At 39.4% G+C, this 18830-nt stretch overlaps 1 pseudogene; it reads right to left on the bottom strand.

The window, feature by feature from the left end:
* Positions 1-17312: 17312 nt before the first annotated feature.
* On the bottom strand, positions 17313-18473 carry LOC133049582 (large ribosomal subunit protein uL3-like; annotated as a pseudogene).
* Between the last annotated feature and the right edge of the window lie 357 nt (positions 18474-18830).

The raw sequence follows: 18830 nt of genomic DNA, 5'->3' as shown, positions 1-18830 counted from the left end.
CATACATGAGGGAAAAATTATAAGAAGTATGAATTTTAAATTTATGTTTGTCCTTTTTAATAGCTGTGTAATACCCTACAGCTGTGAACCCCAGCCTTTTTGGCACCAGGGACAGGTTTCATGGAAGACAATTTTTCCATGACCAAGGGCTGGGGGATGGTTTCAGGATGATTCGAGAATTTATTGCTTACTTTATTGCTATTATTATTACATCAGCTCCATCTCAGATCATCAGGCATTAGATCCCAGCATCTGGGGACCTCTTTTTACAGTATCACTTACTTAGTTATTTTAAGTGGAGACATGTAGGTTATCTGGAACATAACCATAATAGTATTTGTTTAGACAATTGTTCATTCATATCAGTTTATCAAGAATGTCTCTGCAGGAGTTGCTGATACTTGAAAAAAATCCCATGTTAAGCACTTTTACCTATAAAACAATTACATACATGAATTTCTATCTTTACTACTTACAACTTCCCAATATACACATGAACACAAACACACACTCACACACACACCCCCCACAGAGAAGCCAGGGCAATGCTGTGTTTAAATATCAAGGCTATGAAAATTATTTTAATTTTAAATCACTGGTTAGTTCCTTTATTTCACACACAAAAAACTGCTTGCAAAAAACAAAACAAAACAAAAAACTGCTTGCTTTACTATCAGTTAAATAACCTGACTGAATTGACTGTTCATTTTAGTTAAAATATTTGATCTGGTAGTCTAATATAAACACTGCCCTGGGGTACCCCATTGGTGATTGTAGAGGATACATTTATTTTGGAGATGCAACTTATATGCCTACCTAACAACGCAGACAGAGCTCTCTGGGGAGGCAGTTCTGGTGTGCCCCACAGTGGTTCAACTCCAGTCACCTAAGTGTACGCTGAAAGAAACGATCTAGAGACGAATGTTCCAAACCATCTTGAAAATTCAGATAATTCTGCAAAGTACAGACATGGCAGAAAGAGAAATCTCAGATAAGTGGATTCTAGAGAGTTTATTAATTTGTAGAAGAAAAAGATGCTAAGCGTGACACCTAGTTGAATCACAAATACTAAGTGACTGTGCTTTCTTTGGGATAAACCATTATAAACATTACTGGATAACTTCAGAAAGTTATTCAGCTGACAGTTTTTAAAGACCCTTAATCTTCAGTTGGCATCCCTGGTGACTCAGTGGTAAATAATCTGCCTGCCAATGCAGGAGACATGGGTTCAGTCCCTGGGTCGGGAAGATCCTCTGGAGAAGGAAGTGGCAACCCACGCCAATATTCCTGCCTGGGAAATCCCAGGGACAGAGGAGCCTGGTGGGCTACAGTCCCCGTGGTTACAAAAGGGTCAGACAAAGGATCAGACAAAACAATAAATCTTCAGGTAAACGAAGTACACCTATTTATTATAAAATTAAGCTGGGTGATGTGTCAAGGAAATGTCTATTTGTAACTATGTTTGCATTGTTTATCTGCATAATATGGCCAAGATTTTGGAGAAGGAAGAACTTGACTGAGCTCCCCTCTTCCCATGGGCACATCAAAATTACAACTATCTATCGGCTAGCTATCTAAGAGAACAACCTGAAGACTGGCAGGGGGGGTTTTCCACAGACAGAGGTATAAGGAACCGCAGTTAGATGAGGGCCGCAGGCATGGTATGGTTGTGACCTGGATCCTCAGCGAGGCAGCACATAAATGGGAGGATCAGCCCAACTGTAGAGGTCCTCCTAAAGGAGCAAGTGGTACAAGCCCCACGCTGGATTCCCCAAGCCAGGGGTCCTGCTTCAGGAAGATGAGCCCCTGGAAGAACTGGCTTTACAGATTACTAGGGCTTGGATATAGGAGAGCTGGGGAAAACATAGACTCTACTCTTAAAGAGTACAAGCAAAATCTCACACGCTTCTAGCCTCAGTGCAAAAGCAGGAATTTGAAAGCATTCTGGGTCAGAGCCACTTGCGGATCTTGAGAGCCTCCTGGAGAGGCAGGAGGCAACTGGGATTCCCCACAGGACATAAATGCTGGTGGCTGCCTTGTTCGGAAGCTTGCTCTGCAAAGAAGATATTGATGCTCTGTATACAAGCGGCATTTTGAAATCCCCCTTTTAGCCCATTGACACAGGGGGCTTACCTGCCCACCAGCATGGACTGCCCTTGGACCTGACCCCACCTACCACCAGCAGGCTGACGCCAGCTTCGGGGTCCCCCTGGTCCCACAGGTAGATGCCACCACATAGCAGTGGGTCGGCAGCCACCACATGAGGCAGGGCCTAGCGATCTCCTGCGCCATAGGCCAGCCCTGCCTGCTAGCATACCCACAGTGGCCCGCCACAACAGAGATGCCCACGCAGCTCACATAGGAGATAATCCTGGAGCATATATACCCGATGGCCAGAGGGGAGGAGGCAGCTGGGGCCCACTGCTCCAAACTGGGATACATAACTAACCTACCTGACACTTAAAATTAAACGCAGAAAATTAGTCAAAGTGAGGTGACAGAGGACTATGTCCCAGATTAAGGGATAAGATAAAAACCCCAGAAAAAATACTAAGCAAAGTGGAGCTACACAAACTACCCGATAAAGGGTTTAATCGAAAGATTATAAAGATGCTTAATAAGCTAAGGAGAAGAATGGATAAACACAGTGAAAAGTTTGCAAAGAGTTTCAAAACATTAAGAACTAGATTGAAATACTGCAATAACTGAAGTAAAAAAATACACTAGAAGAAATCAACAGCAGATTAGGTAATACAAAGGAATGGGTCAGTGAACTAGAGCACAGAGTGGTGGAAATAACCAAAGTTGAACAGAAAAAGAAAAAAAATGTTTTTAAATTGAGGCTAGTTCAGGAGACCTCTGGAGCAACATCAAGCATACTAGCATTCACATTACAGGACCCCAGAAAGAGAAAAGAAAGAGAAGGGGTCAGAGACTCTATCTGAAGAAATAATAGCTGAAAAATTTTCTAACTTGGGAAAAGAAAGAGGCATCCAGGACCAAGAAGCACAGAGAGTCCCAAACAAAGGAAAGCCAAAGAGGCCCACACCGAGATACTTTCTAATTAAAATGGCAAAGTTAAAGATCAAGAGAGAATCTTAAAAGGAGCAGGGGAAAGCAACTATTTCAATACAGTGGAAATCCCATAAAGCTATTAGCTAACTTTTCAGCAGAAACTTTGCAGGCAAGAAGAGAGTGGCAAAATATGTTCAAAGAAAGTAATTAGCCTCCAACTAATAAAAATAAATGAAAAAAAAAAATCAGCCCATCTGAATTTCAGAGTATTCAGTGGTGTATATTTAAATGAAATTATAATTGGAATAAAATATTATTCTTTTTAAATTAAAAAAAAAATATGTTCAAAGAGATGAAAGAAAAACAAATAAAAAACTGTAATAAGAATGCTGTACGCAGCAAGTCTATCATTCAGATCCGAAGGAAGAGAGAAAATTTTACAGACAAACAAAAGAATTCAGCCCATTAAAGTGGATTGACAAGAGGTTAAAGGAACTTCTCTAAGCACAAAAGACTGCAATGAGAAATACGTAAATTATGAAGAAAAAAAATCTCATTGGTAAAGGCAAACATATAGCAAAGGTGGTAGACCAATCATTTATTAAGCTAGTAGGAAAGTTAGAAGACAAAGTATTAATAGCAAAATCATCTACACCCACAATAAGTAGTTAAGGGATACACAAACCAATAATATAAAACAAAACAACATTAAACACAGGGAGGCTTCCCTGGTGGCTCAGATGGTAAAGCGTCTGCCTGCATTGTGGGAGACCGGGGTTCGATCCCCGGGTTGGGAAGATCCCCTGGAGAAGGAAATGGCAACCCACTCCAGTACTCTTGCCTGGAAAATTCCATGGACTTAGGAGCCTGCTATGCTACAGTCCATGGGGTCACAAAGTGTTGGACACGACTGAGCGACTTCACTTTCAAACATAGGAAAGTAGAGAGTAGAAATGCAAGGCTGTTCCAATGTGTTCAGACTTAGGAAATTGGACTTCCCTGGTGGCACAGTGATTGGGAATTAACCTGCCAGTGTAGGTGATGTGAGTTCGATCCCTGGTCCAGGAAAACTGCAGACGCCGCAGGGCAACTAAGCCCGTGTGCCACAATTGCTGAGTCCACACTCCACAACTTCTGAAACCCACGGCCCCTGGAGCCTGTGCTCTGCAACAAGAGAAGCTTGTGTACCATGAGTAACAAAGTGAAAATTAAGTACATACCCATGAACAATTAGTTAAGAGATATTGATCAAATCTATAGATTGCTTTGGGGAGTATGGTCATTTTAACAAAATTCATTCTTTCAACCCATGAACACATTATGCCTTTCCATTTGTGCTGTTTTCAATTTCTTGTTTCAGTATCTTATGGTTTTCTAAGTATAAGCTTTTACCCCCTTGTTTAGATTTATCCCTGGGTATTTTATTATTTTTATGCAATTACAAATAGGATTGTTTTCGTAATTTTTCATTCTGATAATTCATTGTTAGTGTATAGAAATGCAACAGATTTCTGTATGTAATTTTCCATCCTGAAACTTTGCTGAATTTATTTATTAGTTCTAATACTTTTTGGGGTTGTTTTTAGGATTTTATATATATAGTATCATATCATCTGCAACCATATATATATATGCAACATTCCATCATATATGTGGAGCTATATATAATAAATAAATAATATTCCATTATATATAATTTCACTCAGCATAAAAAAGAATGAAGTCTTGTCATTTGCAACAACATGGGTGGACGTAGAGGATATTATTCTAAGTGTGATGTCAGACAAAGACAAATACCATATGATTTCGCTTCTATGTGGAATCTAAAAAGCAAAACAAGTGAACACTCAAATCAAAACAGAACCAGACTCACAGATATAGAGAGCAAACTGCCAGAGGGGAGGAGGGTAAAGGGCTGAGTGAAATAGATGAGGGGTATTAACAGGGACAAACTTCCAACTGTAAAATAAATAAATCATGAGGATATAATATATAGCATAGGGAATACAGTCAACAATATTGCAATAACTGTATTATAATGGTAACCAGACTGTAACTTGTTACACTTGGTAACAAGTTTCCAAGTGTAACATGGTAACTGGACAGTAATGTGGGGATCATTTTATAAATACATGAAGATATCAAATCACAAAATATTGCAGTAACACTAATATAAAATTGTATGTTAAAAAGAAAGAAAATAATAGTAAGATTGGAGACCTAAATGCAACCATATCAATTAAATAAATAAATACTTTGGGGGGAGAAAAGGAGAAGGTTTTATTTTGAAATGTTCCTGCTTAATCCAAACATTCAGATATCACATTCTGCAAAACATCAACAGTACTAAAATTAAAGGCAGGAGTGCTAGCTAAATCAGAACACTTAAAAAAAATGATTGACATACTTGACAATCTAATGGAGGCAGAGAAACCATAAAATTAAATAAAAGAAAAAAGATAAGTGACAAGCATAGGGAAAAATGTTGTGATGGCATGAAAAAGCTTATATGAAGAAGGCAATGTGAAAAAAAAAAATGGACTGAGGATATGACTGATGAATCTAGAGAAGGTCTTTGCCACCCCATGGACTGTAGCCTGCCAGACTTTTCTGTCCAGGGGATTCTCCAGGCAAGAATACTGGAGTGGGTTGCCATGCCCTCCTCCAGGGGATCTTCCCAACCCAGGGATCGAACCCGGGCCTCCTGCATTGCAAGCAGATTCTTTACAGTTTGAGCTACCCAGGAAGCTCTTAAAAATGACCAGTAACATTTAATCCAATAGTCAAAGACATACAAAGTAAAATACCAATTCGATATTACTGTTGATCCATTGTGGATAAAGAAAAATTGCTAACTCCTCTGATTGGACAGAGTGTGGATAAAAGGGACTCTCATACACTGACTATACACAAAAGAAAAACTGGTAAAACAAAAAGGACAATTCATTTTTACTTCCAGCATAAGAGAAAATCAATTTGGTAACAAGTTTCGTAGTGTAAAATGTGCATACACTTTGAACTAGAGAATCTGTTCTTAAAGATTTTTTTTTAAAGAAATGATGTCATAACTGATCAAAATTCATTGCTGCATTTTTTTTAACTTAGAATCACATAGGTCTTTATTTTTCATTGGCATATAATTGCTTTACAATGCTGTGTTAGTTTCTGGAACAACAAAGTGAATCAGCTCTATGTATACATACATCCCCTTCCTCTTTGACCTCCTTCCCACTCCACCCCCATCCCATCCCTCTAGGTCATCACAGAGCACTGAGGCGAGCTTCCTGTTCTTTATAGCTAGGTTCCCCCTAGCTATCTATTTTATGCCTGGTAGTGCTAATTTCCCAATCTGTCCCACCCTCCCCTTCCACTCCGTGTCCATACTATATTAGCAAAAACTTGGCAATCAAAATGTCCATCAAAAGGGAATTAGGTAAATATATTCTGGAGTCACCATATAGTAGAATATTTTATAATCATTAAAGATATTGGTGGATGACAGATGAATGGATGAATTATACATTGTATACATATACAGTGGAACAGAATAATGCTATTTGCAGCGACAAGGGTGCAATTAGATATTATATTAATAAGCAGAAAGAGAAATACCATATGATATCGCTTATATGTGTCATCTAAAATATGACACAAATGAACCTACGTTTGTTAACAGGAACAGAATCACAGACATAGAGAACACACTGGTGATTGCCAAGCAGGAAGGGTTTGGGGGAGGGATGGAGTGGGAAGTTGGGGTCAGCAGATATAAGCTTTTATATATTAAAATGGATAAATGTCAAATTCATAGTGCATAACACAGCAAACTATATTCAGTATCCTATGATAAACCATAATGAAAAATAATATTTATATATATATTATATATATATATATATAATTCAATCACTTTGCTGAACAGTAGTAATTAACACAACATTGTAAATCAACTGTACTTCAATAGTAACTGTTGATGGAGGTTTATATGAACAGAGATAAATTGTGGTGATATTAACCCAGGTTCTCTCTCTACCTATCACTGAATCAATGCATTTATTGGCTCAGGAAAAAAACAAATTAAACAATGCATACATATGTGAATGAAATTTTAAACAAATTTAAAAAGCTTAGGCTTTAAAGAGCTGGACTTTGTGAGAGAAAGATGTTTAGTTTGAAAAGTTTGGTTGTTCATATTAGAAGTTGAAGTCTTAAAGTGTTAAAACAAGTGATAGATTTGGAAGAGTAACTGTCTAGTGAGTTTTTCTCCTTTCTGGGCAAACAAGCAGCTTTATTTTTCAGAGAGAGAGAGCAGAGCAACAAACTTGGCTGCTATCAGTGTTCTCTGAAAAGGAATATAATTCTCTGCGTTCGTGTTGCCAAGCTTTGACAGTGGGGTGAGTGGGAGAATAGGAACCCAATTTCAATTAAGGCGTACCCGTGAAGAGGGTGCCTATGCTTTACTTCTCTAGGTACAGCCTTTAAAGAAGCTCTATGTTCAGTATGTATATTAGTTTCAAATTGTTGCTATGACAAATTACCACAAGCTTGGTGACTTAAAACAATACAATTTATTACCTCATAATTCTAGAGGTCAGAAGCACAAGATCAGTCTCAGTGTGTTAAAATCAAGGTTGTTGTGAAACCTACGTTTCTTCTGAAGGCTTTAGGGGAGAATCTATTCCTTGCCTCTTCTAGCTTCTAGAGATTTCCTTTGCTCATAAGCCTTTTCTCATTTCTAATGCCAGCAGTGTAGCATCTTCCAGCATCTCCCTCTCTCTGTTTATTTTATCTCCTTTGCAGCTTCTGATCTTTGTATTCCCCTTTTCAATAAGGGTCTTACGTTGGGCCTACCAAGATAATCTGATATAATCTATACCAAGATCGTTAACTTAATCACATCTGCGAAGTCCCTTTTACTATGTAAAGTATCATGTTCATGAGTTCTGACCATAAGAATGTGAACATCCTTGGGGGTACCCTGGCAGTGGAATAGCCATGAGTGTGTTAGGTGTCTCAGCAGGTAGTCCCAAGGGTAATCTCAGTTTGGCATTGGGAAGGCGACTGAGAGGGCTCAGAAGATGACATACAGTGGGGGCTTGTGTCCCCTCAAAATTCATCTATGAAATCCTCACCCTGAAGAGTGACAGTGTTAGGAGGTGTGGCTTTTGGGAGGTGATTTGGTAGTGAGGGTGGAGCCCTCATAAATGGTGTTAGTGCCCTTATGAAGGAGGCTCCAGAAAGCTCCCTGGCCACTTCTACCATGTGAGGACACAGTGAGAAGACAGTTGTCTACAAACCAAGAAGTAGGCTCTTAACAGACACTGAATCTGCTGACAACTTGATTTTGGACTTCCCAGCTTCCAGAACTTCCGTTAAAAAGAAATGTCTATTGTTTAAGCCATGCAGTCTATGGTATATTTAGTTTGAACAGATTAAGGCAGATGGGTTGGTGGGCAGACTTGCAGAGAACCTTGTGTTTGGAATAAAGTGGATGCAGAATACACAATCTGACAGCCAGCTGTCAGGGAATGATTCCAACCCTCCTACCAAACATAGCAAGAATGAAAACTGCTGCCTAAAGGGCAGATAAAAGGCAGCATAAGACAGAAGAGCATCATTAAGGTTCTAACCTTGTTCTTTCTGCTGCCCAGATGATTCATAGCCCTTGACCATTAACTGAAAAATCACCATGGGTGAAATGATTGAGAAAGAGAGAAAAAAGTCCCAAAGTGCTGTGACTATGTCAAACCATAAGTAACCAAGAAGACAGTGAACTGACAGAGTCCACCATGAATTGCCCAGATGGACTTTTCTACTAGTTGTGGGTCTTAAAAATAAATTAAGCGGCAAAACCGTAAGTTTTGTGCACTTTAGTAAATTTTTTGCAATTTATAGCTAAAACATATTTATTAATATGTAAAGTCTATAATTTATTTTACAAAAAAGGCACTATAAAAATGATCTGTGTTATCCTATTTTAGTTATTACATTGCTTGTTTGGGGTTTTTTTTGGGAAGCTGTGGCTATTTGTTTAAATTTCATTTATTCATTTTTGGCTGTGCTGTGCCTTCATTTCTAGGTGGGCTTTTCTGTAGTTGTGGCGAGTAGGGACTACTCTCTCACTGCCGCGTGCAGGCTTCTCGTTTCAGTGGTTTCTCTTGTTGTGGAACACGGGCTCTAGGGGCTGTGGGTTTCAGGAGCTGCGGCTCCCTGCCTCTAGGGCACAGGCTCTGTAGCTGTGGCCCATGGGCTTAGTTGCCCCATGGCATGTGAGATCTTCCTGGAGCAGGGATCGAACCCATATATCCTGCATTACCACTGAGTCACCAGGGAAACCCTGTTATATTGTATTTACATGTGTTTATGCATAGAAAAATGTCTTAAAGATGATGCTTCTAATTAAACATGGGTATTTCTGGGTGATTGGATGATGTGATTTTTTTGTATTTTTTTTCTTTTCATCTCTCCAATCTGTGCAGTTATTTATACAATGAGCATGTTCTGTTTAAATAATCAGTAAAAATAATAAAGCTATTTCCACTTAGCAAAAGTTATGATAAAAGATGCGTGCTTGCTAAGTTGCCTCAGTTGTGTCTGTCTCTTTGTGATCCTAAGGACTGTAGCCTGCCAGGCTCCTCTGTCCGTGGAATTCTCCAGGCAAGAATATTGGAGTGGGTTGCCATGTCTTCCTCATTTATTTTAGATAGTAAGAAGTTGTGGAAAGAACACTGAACTTGCTGCTTGCAAAATGAGATCAAGTGTCACTTTTTCAGTGTCCTGATCATGTGATTTTGGACAAGCCACCTACGGTTTCTGGACCCTGTCTGAAAACTGAGGACGGTGATCCTAGCTGTTCTACCTCACAGTGGTACCAGGTAGAATGCACTGGGCGTGGCATTTAATGTGTTATCTAACCCTCAAAACTACTCTTGGGGTGGCTATTATTATCACCCTCATTACACAAAACCAAATACAGAGAATACATGTTACAGTTCTTTGAAAAATAGAAACCTAAGCTCTTCTTGCAATATCTTCAAGAAGAAACTCTTTGCAGTGCTCTCTGTATTTGTCGATGTCGCATACAAGCTCTTGAAAGAGTTTACATATAAATTGATTCCCAGGGTGATGATCAACTTCCTTTAAGATATTCAGCAATTTGAAGAGAGATCTGCGAGTTCCCCTTGTGAAGACAGCCTCTTTAAAACCAGGTTTTTCAGTGATAGTCCTTCTGTCACTGCCCGCACACTTGATTTAAACTTTAGATAGTAAGAAGTTGTGGAAAGAACACTGAACTTGCTGCTCGCAAAATGAGATCAAGTGTCACTTTTTTGAAAGTGCTCCTGAGAAATAGGTTGTTGAATGAAAGTATCAGTTATATACCTGTGTTTACTAAAATTGAGGTGGTTCCCAAAGCAGTTCTCTGTGTGTAGTTGTGTCACATAAACATATAGGTTTTATATATGTATACATACATATATTCAAGTTATATGCTCAGCTATCATAAACTACCTAGTACTCCAGTTAAGATGAGATATATTATGGCATGGATATAAATGAGGAAACTAGAATCAGGAATATGGACCAAGTATATTACCATATGAAATTAAAGTGGCTAGAATAATTCTATATAACCTAATCAGAAAAATAAGTACAAATTCACTCTTTTTTACATAAAACCTTTGAGGCTACAAACATTTTAGAATTCAGAGATTCTTGAATTTCAGAAAGATAATCAAATGCATGTAACTTACGTAATATGCTGATGTATAATATAATGTTCCCAACAGGTCTTTGCCCCGTAATCAAGCACATTGTTATTTCTGCAGAGAAATGAATGAATATTCATGCTAACTAGGGTAAATAGTCTTTAAACAGTTGTATATCAGCTCACACTTTGCTGCCAAGTGAGTTTGCCACAAACTTAGGAAGAACTTTTCAGTTCAATTAAATGGGGTGCTTCTGTTTCCAACCTGTTTCCAGGTTTTCATTTGCTCTTCACTTTCCTGCTCTCCTGACATGCCGAGAGGGGTTCACAGTTATAGAAAGAGATAATGTGAAGGTGCCACGTTGACTCCTATCTGAAGCATCATCACTAATGGCAGTAAGAAAGTTGTCTACAGGAAGGGAGTGCTTGCTTCACAGTATCAGTGTGATGTGCTCCCCAGATGAATAAAGCATATCCACGTCACTGGATGGAAAGAGCTGGTAAACAGTTTCCTATGTTAAAGCTTCACAAGCCTTTCACTTGTATGAAAATCTAACTCTTGACCTCTGCTCTATGGGCTCTTGCTAGTGGTAATGCTTGTTAGCTATTTCAAGTTCTGATGACCTAGTTACAGTTATTGGCAATGTTGATACACTTAGTCAGGACTGTAGATCCTTTCATAATTTGATGATTATGTGAATAAGATGTGCAAAGGGTATATTTTTCCTGGACTACCTGTTCTACCTAGAACATTTCCATTAGCAATAGGTCAAACATAAAGACTGACTTGAGGTTGGAAAAAAGTTTTCCAGTGATGTTGTTGTTTTCAGTTGCTAAGTCATGTCCAACTCTGGGACCCCATGGACTGTAGCACACAAGGCTCCTCTGTTCTCTACTATCTCCTAGAGCTTGCTGAAATATATGTCCATTGAGTTGGTGATGCTATCTAACCATCCCATCCTCTGCTACCCACTTCTTTTGCCCTCAATCTTTCCCAGCATCAAGGTCTTTTCCAATGAGTCAGCTCTTCATATCAGGTGGCCAAAATATTGGAGCTTCCACTTCAGTATCAGTCCTTCCAATTAATATTAAGGGTTGATTTCCTTTAAGATTGACTGATTTGATCTTCTTTCAGTCCAAGGGACTCTCATGAGTCTTCTCCAGCACCAGCAGTGACTCACACTTTTGTCTACTTCAAAAGACAGCTATGTCTAAGTGTTTATGTCAGTGCTTAGGATCTAGTAATGGATAGGGTATCCATGAAGGATATAATAAGGAGAAAGTTTACAGAAACAGTCCTCTAACCCTCCTCCCCAAATCTTCCAACTACTCTGTCAAACTATATCCAACTGTGATTGAAGAGAATAGGCTTCTGGTATTTTTTTTGTCTCCAAAGAAGGAGCCTCACAATGTCAGGTTAGTGTAGAAAAGTCAATCTGGGCAATTCATGGTGGACTCAGTCAGTCCAGTGTTTCCTTACTTACCCATGGTTTAACATAGTTACATAACTTTAAGGCCTTTCTGTCTCTTTTCTCCTTTCCTTTCACTCAGGGTGATTTTTTGGTTAAAGGGCAAGGGTTTTGAATCATCTGGGCAGCAGAGAGGACAGGGTTTGGTCCTTGATGATGTTCCTTGATCCCATGCTGCCTTTTATTTGCCTTATGTTCAGTGGCCTCTATTGTTGTTACATCTGCTAAGATGGCTGGAGCAAAGGTTTGGTAGAATCTCTCAACAATCTTGAAAGTGCTATCATCCTACTAGGGAGGGGAAAACAGACCCAGAGAGGTTAAGTACATTTTACAAGGATCATGTAGGCATACATTGTCTATTAAGCTTCTAGAGATACCTATACTTTATTAAATTACACATAAACATATGTAGGGATATTTCTTAAAGTCCCCTTCATGGATCACAGCCTTGTTGTGGCAACGGCACTTGCATAACTCAGTGAAGCTATGAGCCATGTCGTGCAGGGCCACACAACTTAGACTCGGTCATAGTAAACAGTTCTGAGGAAACACGGTCCTCTGGGGAGGAAGTGGCTGACCACTCCTGTATTCTTGCTGAGAGAACCCCATGAACAGTTTGAAAAGGCAAAAAGATATGACACTGGAAGATGAGCTCCCTAGGTTGGAAGGTATCCAGTGTGCCACTGGGGAAGAGCAGAGGGCAATTATGAATAGCTCCAGAAAGAATGAAGTGGCTGGGCCAAAGCAGAAACAATGTTCAGTTGTGGATATGTCTGGGGGTGAAAGTAAAGTTTGATGTTGTAAAGAACAATATTGCATAGGAATCTGGAATGTTGGGTCCAAGAATCAGGGTGAATTGGACATGGTCAAGCAGGAGATGGCAAGAGTGAACATCGACATTTCAGGAATCAATGAACTAAAATGGATGGGAATGGATGAATTTAATTCAGATGACCCTTATATATACTACTGTGGGCAAGGATCCCTAGAAGAAATGGAGTCAACAAAAGAGAATGATGTCAGTTTATTTCCAAGTCAATCAACATCACAGTAATCCAAGTCTATGCTCCAATCACTAAAGACAAAGAAGCTGAAGTCAAATGATTCTATGAAGATCTACAAGATCTTTTAGAACTAGCATTAAAAAAAAAAAAGTCCTTTTCATCATTGGAACACAAAAGTAGGGAGTCAAAAGATCCCTGGAGTAACAGGATGTTTGGCCTTGGAGTACAAAATGAAGCAGGACAAAGGCTAACAGAATTTTACTAAAAGAACATACTGGTCATAATAAGCATGCTTTTCCAACAACACATAAAAGTATTCTATACATGGCCATCACCAAATAGTCAATACTGAAATCAGGTTGATTATATTCTTTGCAGCCAAAGATGGAGAAGCTCTATACAGTCAGCAAAAACTGGAGCTGATTGGGACTGAGCTCATGAGCTCCTTATTGAAACTTCAGGCTCAATTGAAGAAAGTAGGGAAAACCACAAGGCCATTCAGCTATGACCTAAATCAAATCACTTATGATTATGTGTGGAGGTGATGAATAGATTCAAGGGATTAGATCTCGTAGACAGAGTGTCTAAAGAACTATGGATGGAGGTTTGTAACATTGTTCAGGAGACAGTGAACAAAATCACACCAAAGAAAAATAAAGGCAAAAAGGCAAAGAGATTGTCTGAGAAAGCTTTACAAATAGTTGAGAAAAGAAGAGAAGTGAAACAGAAGGGAGAAAAGGAAAGATATACTCAACTGAATGCAGAGTTTCAGAGAGTAACAAGTAGAGATAAGAAGACCTTCTTCGATGAATAATGCACAGAATAGAGCAAAACAATAGAATGGGAAAGACTAGAGATATCAAGAAAATTGGAGACATCAAGGGAACATTTCATGCAAGTATGGGCTCGATAAAGGACAGAAATGGTAAGGACCTAATAGAAGCAGAAGAGATTAAGAAGAAATGGCAAGAACACACAGAAGGACTATATATAAAAAGTCTCAAAGACTCAGATAACCATAATGGTGTGGTCTCTCACCTACAGCCAGACATCCTGGAGTATGAAGTCAAGTAGGCCTAAGGAAGCATTTCTGTGAACAAAGCTAGTGGAGGTGATGGAATTCCAGCTGAGTTATTTAAATTTCTAAAAGATAATGCTGTTCAAGTGCTGCACTCAACATTTCAGCAAATTTGGAAAACTCAGCAGTGGCCACAGGACTGTAAAAGGTCACTTTCCATTCCAACACCAAGGAAAGGCAACAACAAAGAATGGTCAAACTACTGTAAAATTGCATTACACATGCTAGCAATGTCCTGTTTAAAATCTTTCAAGTGAGGCTTCAGTAGGACATGAATTGAGAACTTCCAGATGTGCAAGGTGGGTTTAGAAAAGGCAGAGGAACCAGAGATCAAATTGTCAACATGTGTTGGATCATAGAGAAAGCAAGGGCGTTCCAGAAAAACAGCTACTTCAGCTTCATTGACTATACTAAAGCCTTTCACTGTGTGGATCACAAAAAAACTGTGGAAAATTCTTCAAAAGATGGGAATACCAGACCACCTCACTTGCCTCCTGAGAAACCTATAGTGGGTCAAGAAGTTAGAACTGGACATGGAACAGCAGACTTGTTACACACTGGGAAAGGAGTACATCAAGGCTATATATTGTCACCCTGCTTTTTTAACTTATATGCAGAGTACATCACGCGAAACGCCAGGCTGGGTGAAGCACAAGCTGGAATCAAGATTGCAAGGAGAAATATGAACAACGTCAGATATGCAGATGATAATACTCTAACAGCAGGAAGTGAAAAGGAACCTAAGAAGAGAGTGAAAAAGCTGGCTTGAAATTCAGCATCCAAAAAATGAAGATGATGGCATCCAGTCCTATCAGTTCATGGCAAATAAGTGGGGGAAAAGTGGAAACAGTGACAGATTTTATTTTCTTGGGCTCCAAAATCACTGTGGACAGTGACTGCAGCCTTGAAATTGAGAGACACTTGCTCCTTGGAAGAAAAGCTATGACAAACCAAGACAACGTATTAAAAACAAGAGACATCACTTTTGCCAACAATGTTTCATACACTCAAAGCTGTGGTTTTTTCCATTAGTCATGAACAGATGTGAGAATTGGACTATAACGAAAGCTGAGCTTGGAAGAACTGATGCTTTTGTATTGTGGTTCTGGAGAAGACTCTTAAGAGTCCCTTGGCCTGCAAGGAGATCAAACCAGTTAATCCTAAAAGAAATAAACCCTGAATACTCATTGGAGGGACTGATACTGAAGCTCTAATACTTTGGTCACCTGATGCAAAGAGTTGACCTATTAGAAAAGACTGTATTGCAGAGAAAGATTAAAGGCAAAAAGAGAAGGGAGTGGCAGAGGATGAGCTGGTTAGATAACATCATTGATTCATTGATATGAACCTGAAAAAACTCTGCGAGAGAGGAAAGACAAGGGGAGCCTGGCATGATGCAACCTATATGGTGGCAAAGAGTCCAACAAGACTTAAGAGACTAAACAACAACTTCTTAAAGGAATAAAATGTACAAAATAGGATCAATTTATGATTAAGAGAAATAGACCAAAGAAGAATGAAAAACACAAGAATGATTAAAACACCTTCCATGTAGTCAACATGTATATTTTTCCTATAGGTTTGGTATGAGAAAACATTGTATAACTGTGTGTGTACTCATCTAAAGTGACAAGAGACTAGGAGACAAAAATCTCCTAAACATAAACAGCAGTGCAAAGAGCCAGGGAAAATCTATACTAGGTAGTTTAAATTGCTTTATTGAGGCTGACTTTGAGTGATTTGGTTCTTATTCCATGCTAGCAAAAATGCCTCTCTGGAATACTAAATTGTGAGAAGTTTAGAAAAGTAAAATTTTATTTAAAAAATTATGGAATGAAAAAAAACCTATGTGTTTTATTTCCTTTTCTTTCATTTAAACTCACACATCCACAGTCCACTCACCTTCACCCACCTTCACACACATAACCCACACAAAACATATATGGAATAAGTCTTTTCCAAATTTAATCACAAATAATACATTTTCTAATGAGGGTTGTCCAGGCATTGTTATAGGCTTGTAGGGAATGACATTTTAGTTTAAAATCCTCTAAGCAGACCATATGCCAACTGGTCTTATTAATCAAATGTTTGTCCGTGGAGAAGACTCAAGTTGTCTTCATTAGCTTTTCATTAAAATGGTGAGCTGAATGAATTTCTCAAGATACATACTGGTTAAATGGCTTGTTTTCCATTTTGATGTTTCCCTTGGGTAAAAAAGTTGGGGGAAGTTGAATTAGATGTTGTGTTGAACTAAGCATGTAGGCATGGCACTCAGCAAGTCAGACTCACTAAATGGAACCATCAGCAAGGACTCAGAGGGAGGATATTACCTTATGGATTGGGTATGTCTGATATGTGTGTGTGTGTGTGTGTGTGTGTGTGTGTGTGTGTATGCCTGGATTGACAGTGAAAACAAATAAATATTCGAGAAAATAATTTTCTTTAAAATTGACCTGGGCATCAAGAAAACTCAATTCATTTTTAGTTAGATTTGTGACCTCCTGCTGACCCCATTAAATGCAGAAAAGTTTATTTGCCAACAGGATAAAATTAGGAGAAAATTCTTGTAAGTAGAAGTGCTTCTAAAATCTGACTTATCCTCCCTATGCCTAAAATACAGTATTTTTGGATGATGAAAAATTACTGGATTAAAATATAATGTTTTGAGGGTAACTATTCTAAAAGCCTCATTAAACTTGATAAGAAAAACATTGAGACCTCAATATAAAAATGAGCAAAGGATATGAACAAACAATACATACCAAGAGAGATAATTAACAAGCAAACATATGGGAAGATGTTTAACCTTACTAGTTATCAAAGAAATACAAGCTAAAATAGCACTGTGTTAATACCGTACCATTTAAGTGTGTAAAGGAGATTATATCCTGATGATTTCTACCACACATTTAAAGGAGAATTGACATCAGTCCTTTGCAAACTCTTCTAAAAAACAGAAGAGGGAACACTTTCTTCTTTTGTTGTCACTGGAAATTAACTTTATTGAGATTCTGCCAGTTGTACAATCTACTCTGATACTAGGCCCCTTCTTCTTCCTCTGCAACTCAGTCCTTCTTAAGTGGTCCCATGAACCCTTTCTTCTCTTCCACAATCTGGAAGCAGCCATGGCCAAATTTGGAGGTGGTGTCAACAAACTTGAAGTTAATCTTCTCCAGGGTCTGCCATTCAGTTTGCATCAGCAAAGACTTGCACTGGGTGTGTACTGTCTTCCTGGTTCCTACCGAACAGTCTTTGAGCATGACAAAGTCATTGGTCACTTTACCACAGTGGACAAAGCCACCCGAAGGGCTGATGATTTGGGGTGTAATCAGTAGGGGCGTTGTTCTTGATCATTTTGCCATTCCCCATGAGGTAGCCCTGGCCAATCTTGTAGATCTTCTTGTTGATCTCTGTACAGAGATGGAAGCCTTTCTGCCCAGCCCAAGCCGCAGAAAGGCCACCCGGGCAAGATGTCACATGGAAATACAGGCAGCCCAGTGAAGCTCTCGGTGGGTTTCACAAGGTGGCTTCTTGGTATGCCAGTGGCTGGATCCCTCTGTAGTGTTCGCCCCTGGTCGCCCCAGTGACAGTAATCATCTCATCCTACCCAAATGTTTGGTTCACAAGGACCTGCTGCTCTGGTTCCTCATGGGCCCAGTCCAACTTTTTGGCCACAGTCCCTCTGTTCACCTGGCTCTCCATTAGGTGGGCCTTCTTCTGGCATAGAGGAAGCAGGCACATCTGGGTGTGGGCTGAAGTTCCTGTCCAGCTGCTTCTTGCTGTCTACATCCTGTCACTTCTTTTCGGTGAAGGTGTTTGTCTTATGTTTAATGCCAGTTCTAATAGAAACGCCTTTTGCACTCATTGCTGATATGCTCGGCAAAGATGGACTCAAAGGTCTGGAGGCCTCATAGCATTTCCACGCAGCCCACAGTGCCCACAGGCATAAAGGCCATAGTCTCCACTACGGTCACAGGCTCCACAACTTCTTTCTTATGCAGTCTGGACCCTGGTCTATCAACCTTTCTCACAACATGGGTCTTGCCAGCCTTGTAGCCAAGGAAGGCTGAGAGCTACATGGGCTTGGAAGAGTCATCCTTGGGGAACCCTGTCACTTTCCCCTGGTGCTGACTGCTGCACTTCTGAGGCAGGAAGCCCAGGAACCAACGCCTGGGAGTAGAGAACTTCCCGTGAGACATCCTGCCATCAGATGCTGCCTGTAGAGGTCCAAGAATCCTTTCTGACTCATTCTATGAAGGCAGTATGACCCTGATACCAAAACCAGACAAAGACATCACAAGAAAACTACAGACTGATATCTCTTGTAAATATAGATGGCAAAAATCTTCAACAAAATACTAGCAGACTAAATCCTGCAACATATAAAAATGTAATATACACCATGACCAAGTAGGATTTATCCCCTCAAAGCATGAGTAATTCAATACACAAAAGTCATTCAATGTAATATACCACATTATAAGTGGCTCGGTCATGTCTGACTCTTTGTGACCCCATGGACTATACAGTCCATGGAATTCTCCAGGCCAGAATAT

The sequence above is a fragment of the Dama dama genome, chromosome 30, assembly GCF_033118175.1.
Source record: "Dama dama isolate Ldn47 chromosome 30, ASM3311817v1, whole genome shotgun sequence".
NCBI classification, from domain to species: domain Eukaryota; kingdom Metazoa; phylum Chordata; class Mammalia; order Artiodactyla; family Cervidae; genus Dama; species Dama dama.
Note: the sequence above shows the minus strand (reverse complement) of the source record. Positions and strands in the feature narration are given on the sequence as shown.